Source organism: Vicugna pacos, unplaced genomic scaffold (genome assembly GCF_048564905.1).
Source record: "Vicugna pacos unplaced genomic scaffold, VicPac4 scaffold_20, whole genome shotgun sequence".
Classification (NCBI taxonomy): Eukaryota; Metazoa; Chordata; class Mammalia; order Artiodactyla; family Camelidae; genus Vicugna; species Vicugna pacos.
This window is the reverse complement of record NW_027328741.1, coordinates 92,849,824-92,863,000: the sequence shown is the minus strand read 5'-3', so window position 1 is coordinate 92,863,000 and position 13,177 is coordinate 92,849,824. Positions and strand designations below refer to the sequence as shown.

The 13,177-nt window shown below is 31.5% G+C and overlaps 1 pseudogene; it reads left to right on the top strand.

Moving 5' to 3' along the window:
- Positions 1 to 11,325: 11,325 nt before the first annotated feature.
- On the top strand, positions 11,326 to 12,839 carry LOC140693699 (heat shock transcription factor, Y-linked-like; annotated as a pseudogene).
- Positions 12,840 to 13,177: the final 338 nt, after the last annotated feature.

Below are 13,177 nucleotides of genomic sequence, written 5' to 3'. Positions count from 1 at the left end.
GGAAACTCCCAAATTAATTCTATGAAGATTTCATCACCCTGATAGCAAAGCCAACAAACAAACTACAGGCAAAGGGAACTTCTAGTCAATAAATTTGATAGATTTAGATGCAAAAATTCAACAAAATATTATTAGCAAATGAAATCCAGCAATACCAAAAAGTGAATAATACACCATGATCAACTTGGATTCATTGCAGGGTCACAAGAGAAGTTCAACATACACAAATCAAACAGTTTGATACACCACATTAACAAAAGGAATAGAGAAAATGGCATGGTCCTCCCAATAAACACATAAAAAGTATTTCACAAAATTCAACATTTATTCATTAAAACAGCAACAACAGCAACAACAACAACAACAACAACAACAGAAACCTCTTACCAAAGTAGGATTCAGGAAATATATCTCAACATAAATAATGTCATTACTTACAAACATACAGACAACATAATATGCAAAAGTGAATAAATGAAAGCCAAATTAAGGAATAAAACTAGGATGCCCAATCTCAAAATTTCTGTTAAACACAGTATGGGAAGAACTAGCAAAAGCAATCAAACAAGAAAAATGTTATTCAAGTTGGATTGAATGAAGTTAAACTGTTATTATTTTAGATGACATGATAATCTTTATAGAGATCCCTAAGTATTCTCCACACCAGAAAAACTAAAACTAATAAAGACATTTAGCATAGTAGCATGATTCATGTTTAATATACAAAACTGTCACATTTCTTTACACTAACAATCAAATATTCAATAATGTAAAAAATCCATATGAAATCAGATCATAAAATGAAAAACCTATGGAAATTCCAAGATAATGAAATCTATAGGACACTGAGAACGAAATTTGAAGATGATGCAAAGAAATGGAAAGAAATCTCAAGATCTTAGTTTAGAGGAATTAATATTGCTAAAATGTACATACTACAAAATATGTCTACAGATATAAATTCATTCATATCATACTACATGATATTTTCCACAGAAATAAAAAAGTCCTATGATTTGTATGGAACTGCAAAAGAACCAGAACTGCAAAAGAAACAATGAGGAAAAAGAACAAAGTTGGAGGCATAACCAATAAACCTCCCAGATCTCAGACTATATTACAAAAATACAGTAATCAAAACAGCACAATACTGGAAAACAAACAAACATCTATATCACTGCAACAGAACACAGAGGCAGAAATAAAACATCACAAATATGGTCAACTAATCTATGAGAAAGGAAACAAAAATATACAATGCCTAAAAGACAGTCTTCAGCATGTGATGTTGAGAAAGCTAGACAGCTACATGTAAATCAATCAAATTAGAACAATCCCTCACATTGTACAAGAATAAATTCAAAATGTTTTAAGTATCTGAATCTAATACATGACACAATAAAATTTCTGGAATCTAACACAGGCAAAACAAAACAAACATTGTAGCAAAATTTTCTTATGTCACACTCCCAAGCTGAAAACAATAAAGTTAAAATAAACAAATAGGTCCTAAGTAAACTTAAACTTTCTACACAGCAAAATAAACAAAATGAAAAGATGAACTTCCAAACAGGAGAAAACATTAGGAAACAATGCAATCAACAAGAGGCTAATTTCTAATATACACAAATCGTTCATACAACACCATTTCAAAAATCTACAAACAACTCAGCCAGAAAATGAGCAGAAGACAATTCTCTAAAAAAGACACACAAATAACAAACAGGAACATAAAAACGTGCTCACATTGCTAATCATTATACAAAGGCAAGACAACATTTATATAATGTTTTATCTTACACTAGTGAGAAGGGCTGTCATCCAATTGTCTACAAATAATAAAGACTGGGGAGATTGTGGAGAAAAGGGACTCTCCAACGCTGTTGGTGGGAATGAAAATTGGTGAAAACACTTTGGAAACCGTATGGAAGTTCTTTAAATAATAAAAATAGACCTATCATATGACACAGCAATTCCACTCCTGGGCATATAAAATATAAACCTGAAATTAAAAATCCTAGGGTAAAACATAAGAAATACACTCTGACATTGGACTTAATTTGATTCTACATATGTCTCCTCTGGCAAGGGAAGCAGAAATAAAACTAACAAAATATGATTGTGTCACACTAAACACGTTTAGACTGCAGAAGACATGATCAATAAAATGAACAGTCAACCAACACAATGGTAGAAAATATTTTCAAGTATAATTTCCAATCAAGTGTTTGGATATAATATCCAAAATATATGGCAAACTCTTACCCCAAAACTTCAACAAAAAAGAGCAAACAATCCAATCAAAAAAAAAAGTCCATAGGAAATAAATAGATAGATCTGAATCAATTTTCTTTAGAAAACATACTGTTGGCTATATGACACATGAAAATGTGTTCAGAGTTATAAATTATTAGGAAAGTCATAAACCAAAAATGAGACAAGACCTCACACTTGTCAGAATGTTCTCATCAAAAAGAAAAAATAGATATTGGTGAGATTGTGGAGAAAAAGGAACACCTTGGACACTCTTGATAGCAATGCAATGTATTGATTCCATTGCATATATACATCAAATTTTCTTCATCCAGTTTTCTGTCAAGGGATGTTGGGTTTGTAGGCCCCTGTCTGAAGGCTCTAGAGAATAAGCCCATGGGCTGAACTCATAAACAAGCTGTGAGGAATATCATATATCCAGGCTGGATATGAAATGGCCTATTCAATGTATCCAGTATGGATGGCTGGATAGCCTATGCTGGTTAAGTTCCTCAGAGGAGGACAAACTAGAAAAGCACAGCCTGCTGGATAAGAGGTGGCCTACTTAATGAATTTCCGTGATGAACTTTAAAACAATCCTTGATCATTTAACATCCTGCGCTTACTGCAGGAGCATGGGAACATAAATAGCTTAAGATTATTAACATTGTTATAACTTTGATTATAAGTGAGGCATTGTGCAAGTCCTATATAAAGCTTCTTCTAAGAATCAATAAACAGAGACTGCTTCACTTCTCTCCACACAGTGTTTGTGTGTAAATTATAACGTGTCACTGACAGGGTTAATTTAATTTGTTGGGAGTATCTTAAAAGGATGTTGCATTATATACAATGCTCTTTCTGCACCTATTGAGATGATTATGTGAATTCTTTTACTCATTCTATTAGTGTGGCATGTCACCTTTATCGATTTGAATGTTTTGAAGTATCCTTAAACCAGGGATAAATAACTTAACTCATGCATGTTTATGATACATTAAATGTGTTGTTGAATTCATTTCGCTTGTGTTTTGTTGAGAATTTTGGCACATATTTTCTTTAGGGATAATAATCTATATTTTGCATATAATGTCCTTTCTAGCATTGTTAAGCAAATAAAGCTCACATCATAAAACCTGTTTGGAATCCTTCACCTCCTTCAAATTCTTGGAAGATATTTGGAAGAATTGGTGAAAATTTGTCTTCAAATATATGACAGAATTCACCAGTAAAGATGTCTTGTAAATTTTTTCTGGTTTTCGAAGTTTGGATTATTGACTTACTCAAACACACTTTTGCTCTATTATCTTTCTAATTTTTCTTGATTCGGTATTGGAAGACATAAGTTTCTGGGAATTTATCTTTTGTTCTATGTCATTCAAAACTTTGGCTTGTGGTAATTTCTTATGATGCTTTGCATCTCTACAACATCATAGGTTATATCTTCTCTTTTATTTCTAATTTTATTTGAGTCTTTATTTTCTTAGCCAACTTAAACTTTTGTCCAGTTTATGTTAAAAATAAACATACTTAGGTATATATTTTTTTATCTTTTCAATTGTATCTGTTGTTATTTGCCTTACTCTCATTCATTCAATTTTCGTCTTTATTGTTTCTGTTTTCTCCTAGATCCGTGAGGTGTAAAATTATGTAGTGTGAATTTTTGTATTTCATTTATTATTAAATATTTTTTATTTAGTTATTATTTATTTATTTGCATATTTATTCATTTATTTATAATTGATGTACTGCCATTTACAATGTGTCAATCTGTGGTGTATAGCACATTGTCCCTGTATATGCATATATTTTTGTTCCTATTAAACATTACTTCACGTTATTTAATTCACTGTCCCGTGTCATACAAGAGAAGTTTTGAAAAAATCTATTTTTATATATAGTGGAAAAAATTTATGAATCTACAACTCCCAAATATATCCTCCCACAGCCCCTTTCCGCAGTAATCATAAAACTGTTTAGTAGATCTGTGAGTGTGATTCAGTTTTGTAGATGAAATCATAGTGTTCTCATCTAAATTTTTTTTAAGGTTCCACATATGTCATGTCATGTTTTATTTTTCTTTCTCTTTCTGGCTTACATCAATTAGAATGACGAGTTTTGGGGATATCCATTTTGCTGCAAATGTCATTGTTTTATCATTTTTTATTGCAGAATATAATTCCATTGTGTAAATAAGGCATAATTTCTGAATACTGTCATCTGTTGTTGGACAATTAGGTTGCTTCCATGTCATGGCTGTTGTATGTAACACTGCTAAAAACATTGGGGTGCAGGTGTCTTTTAGAACTAGGGTTCCCTTTGATATATATCCAGAAGTGGGATTGCTGGATTGTATGTTAAGTCTATTTTAATTCTTTTGAGGAATCCCCACCCTGGTTTCCACAATGACTGCACCAATCTACATTCCTTTCAACAGTGTGGGAGGGTCCACCTTCTCCACAGCTACCCCAGCATTTAATGTTTGTGGAATTTTGAATGATGGCCATTGTGACTATTGTGAGGTGATACTTCATTATAGTTTTGAATTACCCTTCTCTGATAATGATATTGGGCGATTTTTTTTTCATATATCTAAGTGGCATTTGTATGTCTCTATTGGAGAATTGCTTGATTAGGGCTTCTGCCCATTTTGAGGTTGGGTTTGTTTTTTTTTTATTATTATTATAAGGTTGTATGAAGTCTTTATATTTTGGAAATTAAGACTTTGTCAGTTGCATCACTTCTAAATATTTTCTTTAATCCTGAAGGTTGTCATTTAGCTTTGTTTATGGTTCCCTTTGCTGTGCAAAAGCTTATAAGTTTAATTAGGTCCAATTTATTAATTTTTCTCTTACATCCATTACCTGGGTAGGCTGTTCTAGGAGATCATTGCTGACATTTATCTCAGAGTGTTTTGCCTATGTTTTCTTCTAGGAGATTTACTTTGTCTTGCCTTACATTTAAGTCTTCAAGCCATTTTGAATTTATTGTTGTGTATGGAGTTAAGAATTGTTCTAAATCCATTGCTCTATTGCTGCTATCCAGTTTTCCCAACATCATTGGTGAAGAGATGGTGTTTTCTCTGTCATATTCCTGGCTACTCTGTCAAAGATTAATAGAACATAGGCCTGTAGATTTATTCCTAGGCCCTGTAATCTGTTCCAATGGCCATATGCCTGTTTCTGTACAAATATCATGTCATTTTGATTATTGTAGTTGTGCAATAGTGTATGGAGACATGGTGGTTTATTCCTCCATCCTCTTTCTTTTTCTTTAATATTGCTTTGGAAATTATGGATCTTTTATGACTCTCTGTAAATCTTAGGATCATTTGTTTCAGCCCCAAAAAGAAGAGTTTTGCATAATTTGTTAGGAAATCACATTAATTCTGGGGACTGCCTTGGACTGTATGAACATTTTAACCATTTTGTTTCTTCCATTATGAGACCATTGGTTATCTTTTCAATTCTTCAAATCTTTTTTGAGTTAATCAATGTTTTCTAGTTCTCCATGTATAATATATTCACCTCTTTGGTCAGATATATTCTCAAGCATTTTATAATTTTGGGTGCAGTTATAAAAGCGGTTGTCTCTATACTTTATTTTCCTGTTGATTCAATGGTAGTGTAAGGAAATGCAATTTGTTTTTTGTACATTAGTCTGGATACCTTGCCCATTTCCTTTTTTAGCCTAAGTATTTTTTTGTGAAGCTTTTACATTTTTCTCTATATAGTGTCATGTCTGCATATCATGACAATTTTACCTCTTCTTTTCCAGTCTGAATCCTTTTATTTCTTTTCCTAGCCAATCGTTGTGGCTAGGAATTCCAAGACTATATTGAATTGAAGTTGGGAGAATGGACAACATTGTCTTGTCTCATGTATTTGTGGGAAGGGTTTCAGTTTTTCATCATTGAGTATTTTGCTGGTTATATGTTTGTCATAAATAGCTTTCATTATGAAGAGATATGGTCCCTCTATGCCCACTCTGATAAGAACTTTTATTGCAAATACTTGTTAATTTTTATCATATGCTTTCTCTGCATCTACTGAGATGATCATGTGGTTTTTTTGTCCTCTCTATTATTGATATGGTGTATCACAATTGATTGATTGATTTTCATAAGTTTAACCATCCTTGTGTTCCTGGGATGAACCTAACTTGACCATGTTGTATGATCTTATTTTACATGATGTTGGATTCTGTTTGTTAATACTTTCTTAAAGACATTTACATCTAGGTTTATCAAAGATATTGGCCTATAATATTCTCTTGGGGTATTGTCTTTGTCTGGTTTTGGTATCAGGTTGATGTTGGCCTTACAGTGTGAGTTTGGGTGTATTCTCTCCGTATCAATCTTTTGGAAGAATTTGAGGAGGACTGGTATGGATTTTTTTTTTTGTATGTCTGGTCAAATTCCCCAGTGAAGATACTTGGGTCTGAATTTTTGTTTGCAGAGATTTTTTATTTTATTGATAATTCTATTCCATTTCTGGTGATCTGTCTGTTCAAATGGTTAATTTGTTCTTGATGTAATATTGGAGGGCTGAATGTTTCCAAAATCTTCTCCATTTCTTCCTGGTTATCCAGTTTGTTTCCATGCAGTTGTTCATGATATTCAATTATGATATGCAAATTTGTTGTGCTCTTTTTAGTTTCTCCATTTTCATTTCTTATATTATTTGTGTTCTCTCCCTTTTCTTGTTGGTGAGGCTGTCCAGAGTTTTGTCAATTATGTTTACTATTTCAAAAAAGAGTTTGATTTTTTTCTATATTTTTATGTGTATTTCAATTCTTTCTTCCATGATCTTTCTTATTTCTCTCTTTCTGCTGACTTTTGGTTTTGTTTGCTCTTCTTTTCATGATTAGTTTACATAGAACTATAGATAATTTATTTGAAATTGCTCTTCTAATTTGAGTAGGGTCTTGTCATTTTGAACTTCCCTCTTAAGCCTGCTTTAACAGTGTTCCATAGAAATTGTTTAGTGTTTTGACATATTTCTCAAGATATTTTTTTTAATTTCTTCTTTTACTTGTTCATCTCCCCCACTTGTTATAGTACCATGGTGTTTAATTTACATGCTGCAATTTTTTCTCCGTATTTTTCTCTGAAGGATTTCTAGTTTCATGGTATTATACTCAGAAAAGATGCTTGAAATAATTTTTATTTTCTTAAATTTGTTGAGGCTTCTTCTGTGCCTGAGTACATAATCTTTCCTAGAAAATATTCCATGTGAACTGCGAAAGAATGTATATTCTGTTTGAGGAGGAGTACTGTTTTGAAAATATCAACCAACACCAATTATTTTATCATATCTTTTTGTATTTTTGTTCCCTTATTAGTTTTCTGTCTGAAAGACCAGTCTAGTGATGATAATGGGGAGTTATATTCTCCTACTGTGATTGTGTTCTGAGCGATATCTCCCTTTTTATCTATTAGTATTTGCTTTATGTATTTAGGTGCTCCTATATTGAGTGTATATATGAGTTTAATACCCTCATTTTTTATTGCTCCTTTATTCATTATATTATGTCCTTGTCTATCTTTCTCTATGGCCTTTGTTGTAAAGTCTATTTTGTGTGAAGTCAGTACTGCTAGTCCTGCTCTCTTGTCATGTCAATTTGCATGTGATATAATTTTCCACCTTCTGACTTTCAATTAATGTGTGTTCCTCTTACTAAAGTGAGTCTCTTCTATGCTTCATAATGTAGGGTTTTGTTATATTGTACCATCTGACACTATATATCTTTTGATTCAAGCACTAAGTCCATTAACAGTTGTGATAATTTTTGATAGACTGGTGTTTATTTCCATTTTGAACTTCATTTTCCAGTTGATTTGGTATTTCCTTTTTGTTCATTTCATTTTCTTTTTGTGGCTTGATAAGTTTTCTGTTATTATCTTGGTTTCTTTTTGGTTTTCTACTTCATTGTAAGAGTTTGACTTATGGTTACCCTGTTTTGTATGTATATTGACACATTATTATATCTTTTTATTTTAACTGATAGGAATAGAAATTCTAACCCCTCCTATAGAGGACAGAATCAAGAAGAAAATTCACTGTATTGTCCTGTATCAATCCCTGACCCATAAAAATTTTGATGGCCTGTTTTACAACATCCTTTTATTCTATTTTAAGACATTGTGGCAATTGCATTTCTAATTATGCCTTTCTCCTTTCTATAGCATCCTGCTTTTTGTTTCATAGTAGATTTTTCATTGTTTCTGTTTCTGTTGCTTAATTCTTTTAGTATTTGCTTTTCTGGAAGTTATTTATCTCTCCTTCTATTCTAAAGAATAGCCTTGCTTGATAAATTATTTTAGATTACAGGTTTCTTTCATTCAGGATTTTGAATATGTCTTGCCACTGCCTTATGCCTGTTGTATTTGTGTATGAAACGTGTTTACAAATATAATATATATAATTATATATATATGAATAGAATATACAGAAATGAGGTTAACAAATAAGGAGAAATCATATACATTAAAAAATTGAAAACATTGATGAAGGAAATTAAAAGTGATCCAAAGAAATGAAAAGATCTCTTATGTTAATGATGTGAAACAATGTGGTTGAAACAACCACACTACCCAAAGCAATCTACATTTAGTGTGATTCATGTCAAAGTACCCATGAGATTTTTCCATTTAATAGAACAGGTAATTTCAAAATTTATATGTAACCACATAGATTATGAGTTGCTAAAATGATCTTGAAAAAGTGTATTAAATCTAATAGTGTAAAGTTCTCTGATGTTAAACAGTCCAAAAAAGCTTTAGTAATTTAAACAACATGATACTGGCTCAAAAACAGACACCAATTAATAGAAGAGAATAGAGCAACCACATATAATCCCTCACACCTATGATCAATTAAACCATGAAAAAGGAAGCAAGAGAATAAAATGAAGAATAGACATTCTCCTCAATAATTAGTGCAGGGGAGATTGAACATGTGAAAGATACATTAGAATAGTTCCTCATATTGTATACAATCCATAAGCAGAGAATATCTTTCTATTTATTTTGGTTACTTATATTTCTTGCACCTGTAATTTATAGATCAATGTTTAGATCTTTTATTTCACTTATCAAATGTATTCCTAGTTTATCCCTTTTGGTATAAATATGCAGACAATTGTTTTCCTAATTTCTCTTTCTGATAACTTGTTGTTACTATATAAAAATGCAACGGATATTTGCATATTGATTTTGTATTATGTACGTTTACTAAGTTTGTTCATTATTTGCAACAGTCACTAGAGGAGTATATGGAGTTTTCTATCTATGCATAATTATGTCATCTGTAAAAATTTTACTGCTTTTTTACAAGTTGGATGCCTTTTATATTTTTTCTTGACTAGTTGTTCTGGCTAGGGCTTCAAGTAGTGTAATTTAGTACCTGTGAGAATGAGCTAGCTTTTCTTATTACTGGACCAGAGGAAAACCTTCCTGTAAGTTAACATTGAACGTGACGTTAGTCATGGGTTTTTCATATATGGCTTATATTATGTTTAGTTACATGCTATTTAAAGTGAATTTCTTAAGACTATTTTTATAAAAAAGTAAAGATCAGATCTGTGAAAAATTTTCCTACATTTTTTGAGAATGCTTTTTTGAATTCTCTGCTTTTTAAGGGATTGTATCACATATATTGATTTGCATATGATAAGTAATATTTATGAATAAGGACTAAATCCAACTTAAGTATAGTTTATAATACTTATAATATGCAATGTATTCAGGTTGCTTATGTTTATTTAGAATGGAATGTACACATACTGAAAGAAAAATTTACATTGTAGCTTGAGTTTACAATTATCTATTTAAAAATTTTATCCCTCAGTTTGAAATTGGCTCATGTTTAATGGAATATATTTCTAAATAAAGAATATAACTTTTGGCAGAACTGGATTTTCTACGGTTTACTGATACACAACGTAACTATTATTTACAATTAGTGAACAAAACCCTTGCCTTAAAATGCCGGATTTTACTACCAATGTTATCTGTTTCAGGACTGAGATACAAATTGCTTCCTAAAATGCATTACATGGTATTTTCCACCCGAACACACATATAGTGTTATTTCTTTCTTTTTTGATTGTTTCTTTGTTTGCCCCTTAATGGAGGCACTGCTTATTTAACCCAGGATCTTTTGCATAAGTGTATATATCAACATCATTTTGGAACACTTAACAGAAGGCTCAAGGGTTTGGATTATAAAGATGAAAAGAAAATTTGTTCCTTCTAAGGACTGAAAAACCTCTGACTGAAAGAATGGCAAAAGTATACATTTGTAAATATACTATAAGATTTTCTCTTTTGTAATTTTAGAGTAGAATATTAACTTACATTTGTTTTACTTATAGAACTTAATTGAAATTTAAAACAAAACTTCTGCCCCTTGGGATTTCTTAAATTTGATTCATTATTTTTATCTAATTTTATTTCATACTTATTTACCATTTATTTTTTATACAAAACAAATAAACTGATATTTATTCTGCTCATGTTATGAATATAGAGCTACTTATTATAAAGTACACAGAAAAATACTTATTTCCATTTCCAAATCAAATTATGTTTCACTTTAATTACAAATGATATTGAAATAGATATACATTATCTGTACTGGATTTACACAAATTTCACTTTAAATTCTAAAACTTTAATATTATTTTATATATTTTGTGCATTACTTATACTCTGTTCTTAAATCTGGTAAAAATTTCTGTACAAAAGGAAGGAGATTGGTTTTATTTCATAGACCCCAAAATTAAATTATTTAGAAAGATTTTGTTGGGATAATATTTGCAAATCACACTTTAAATATAAGCATCCTATATGTTTCATTTTAACTGGATGAATGACAAGTAAACACTGGCTGAATGTTACACTTGAGTTGCTGAGAGGCCAGTTGTTTTGTAATGTCACAGCTACTCAAGTTGAGTTTCATTGTGAAGGTCTAGCAGTTTATCTGTGCAGGCCTGCTAAAGCAGCATTTGATGCTGCAGTGCTCAAAATCATGCAGATTTGAAAAGTAGCTGTTGATAAATTTAATTGAGATGGCACATGATTCTTCAGAAATTCAAGTTGTGTCTTGTAAAGATGGACCAACTGGTTCAGCAAAATCCGGTAGATCTCTATTGTGTGATCAAACATTTTCTGGGGACTTGGACTTGAGTTCTATGATTGAAGAAAATGCTTTTCAGACTTTGTCTGAAGAATCCTTGATAAAAACACCATGATACACACATTGTGTCTCTGAACCAGATGAAGATAATGATTTTCGTTATCTGACATTTCCAAGAAAACTCTGGAAAATAGCTGGGAGTGACCAGTTTAAATCCATCTGGTGGGATGATAATGGATATTTCATAGTGATTGATGAAGATGTCTTTAAGAAGGAAGTTTTGGAAAGAAAGGCCCCTTTCAGAATATTTGAAACTGGAAGTATGAAAAGTTTACTTAGACAGCTAAACCTATATGGGTTTAAGAAGGTGCGGTAGAATTTTCAAGGTTCTGCTTGTTTAGCTGACTTTCTGGCAGTAGAAAAAGAAGTCTCTGTTTTAAGAAAGGTATTCAGAAATTTTAGTTACCACATGGTAACTTATATATAAAATTTTATTTTGTATATCAATCAATGATAATATAAAAGTAAAGCTAAATTTTGAAAATTGTATAAAACTACTAAGGCTAAAATCCTTTATTTTTTCTAAAAAATGAGGATAGTGCCTTAAGTAGTCAATATTATGAGAAACTTTGTTTGCAACTATGAATAATTCCAGAAATCTAAATAAAGGTATTAAGGCTGCTTATAAAAAGTGGCATTCACTGTTACTGCAATGGCTGACTTCTTAAATTTGATGAGTATACTATTTAAATGCATAGTTTCCAAATAAGGAACTTCAAAATATCGTCAGCAATGTTCATATTTTGATGATATTATCTTTGCATTGTAAACGTGGAATCTGAGGTTTTATAAGTTAGCCTTATTGTAGTCTTGTATTTTGGTTTAAAATTTTACTAAAATGTTTCTCCATTGGTTGTAGCTGCATTTGTATCATAATCCAAATGTTAAACGAGGCTGTCCCCAGCTTTTAGTGAGAATAAAAAGAAGAGTTGAGATTAAAAATTCTTGTCTGTTGTCTTCATTGGCTGAAGATTTCAACAAGAAATACTTTAAATCAGGGGTAATGTCGATAAACATAATTCTGATTTTGTGGCTGACACTAGTGGAGAAAGTGCATTTTTACCTTCTGCAAATTTAAATATGCCTCTAATAAGAAAGCCCTCTACTAGCCACATAATTGGTGATACAACAACCCCGATCAGAGGTGATTTTCCTCCTCCATCATCAATGTCAGTGAGACCACCAGAACAAATTGCAGTGGATCAACGAGCTATTTTCAATCAGTTCACCCCTGTCCACGGGCACTCTCAAATCAGCTACAATGAAACAAATGGCCGTATTGTGAACTCCATTACAACTACAACTTGTATTTCTCAGTACAGCATCTTCTCTCCCATACAGAGCAATTATTTTAGACTGATGTTGGAGCCTTCTACTTTTCCATAAAGATATCACAAAATATCTGCCAATGAACTTCATTTTCCTAAACTTCAACCAGGGATCAACCCACGCATTTCAGTGCCAGTGATAGCTGATAAATCAGTTACCTCTCTTTCAAGGCCAACTCATCAGACATTTTCAGTTTATGAACGTCAAACTAATTACAACTGATCAACCAGAGGACTACCAGATTATGCAGGATAACAGTAGTTAAAATTGATGTTGGCAAATGTCATCAAATATCTGCAATTTTCTTATTTTAACAATAATCATAGGTGTGTACCTGTATTTTCCTTATTTTTTTTAAATATAGCATATAGTTAAACAGGAGACTAAGTTGCCAT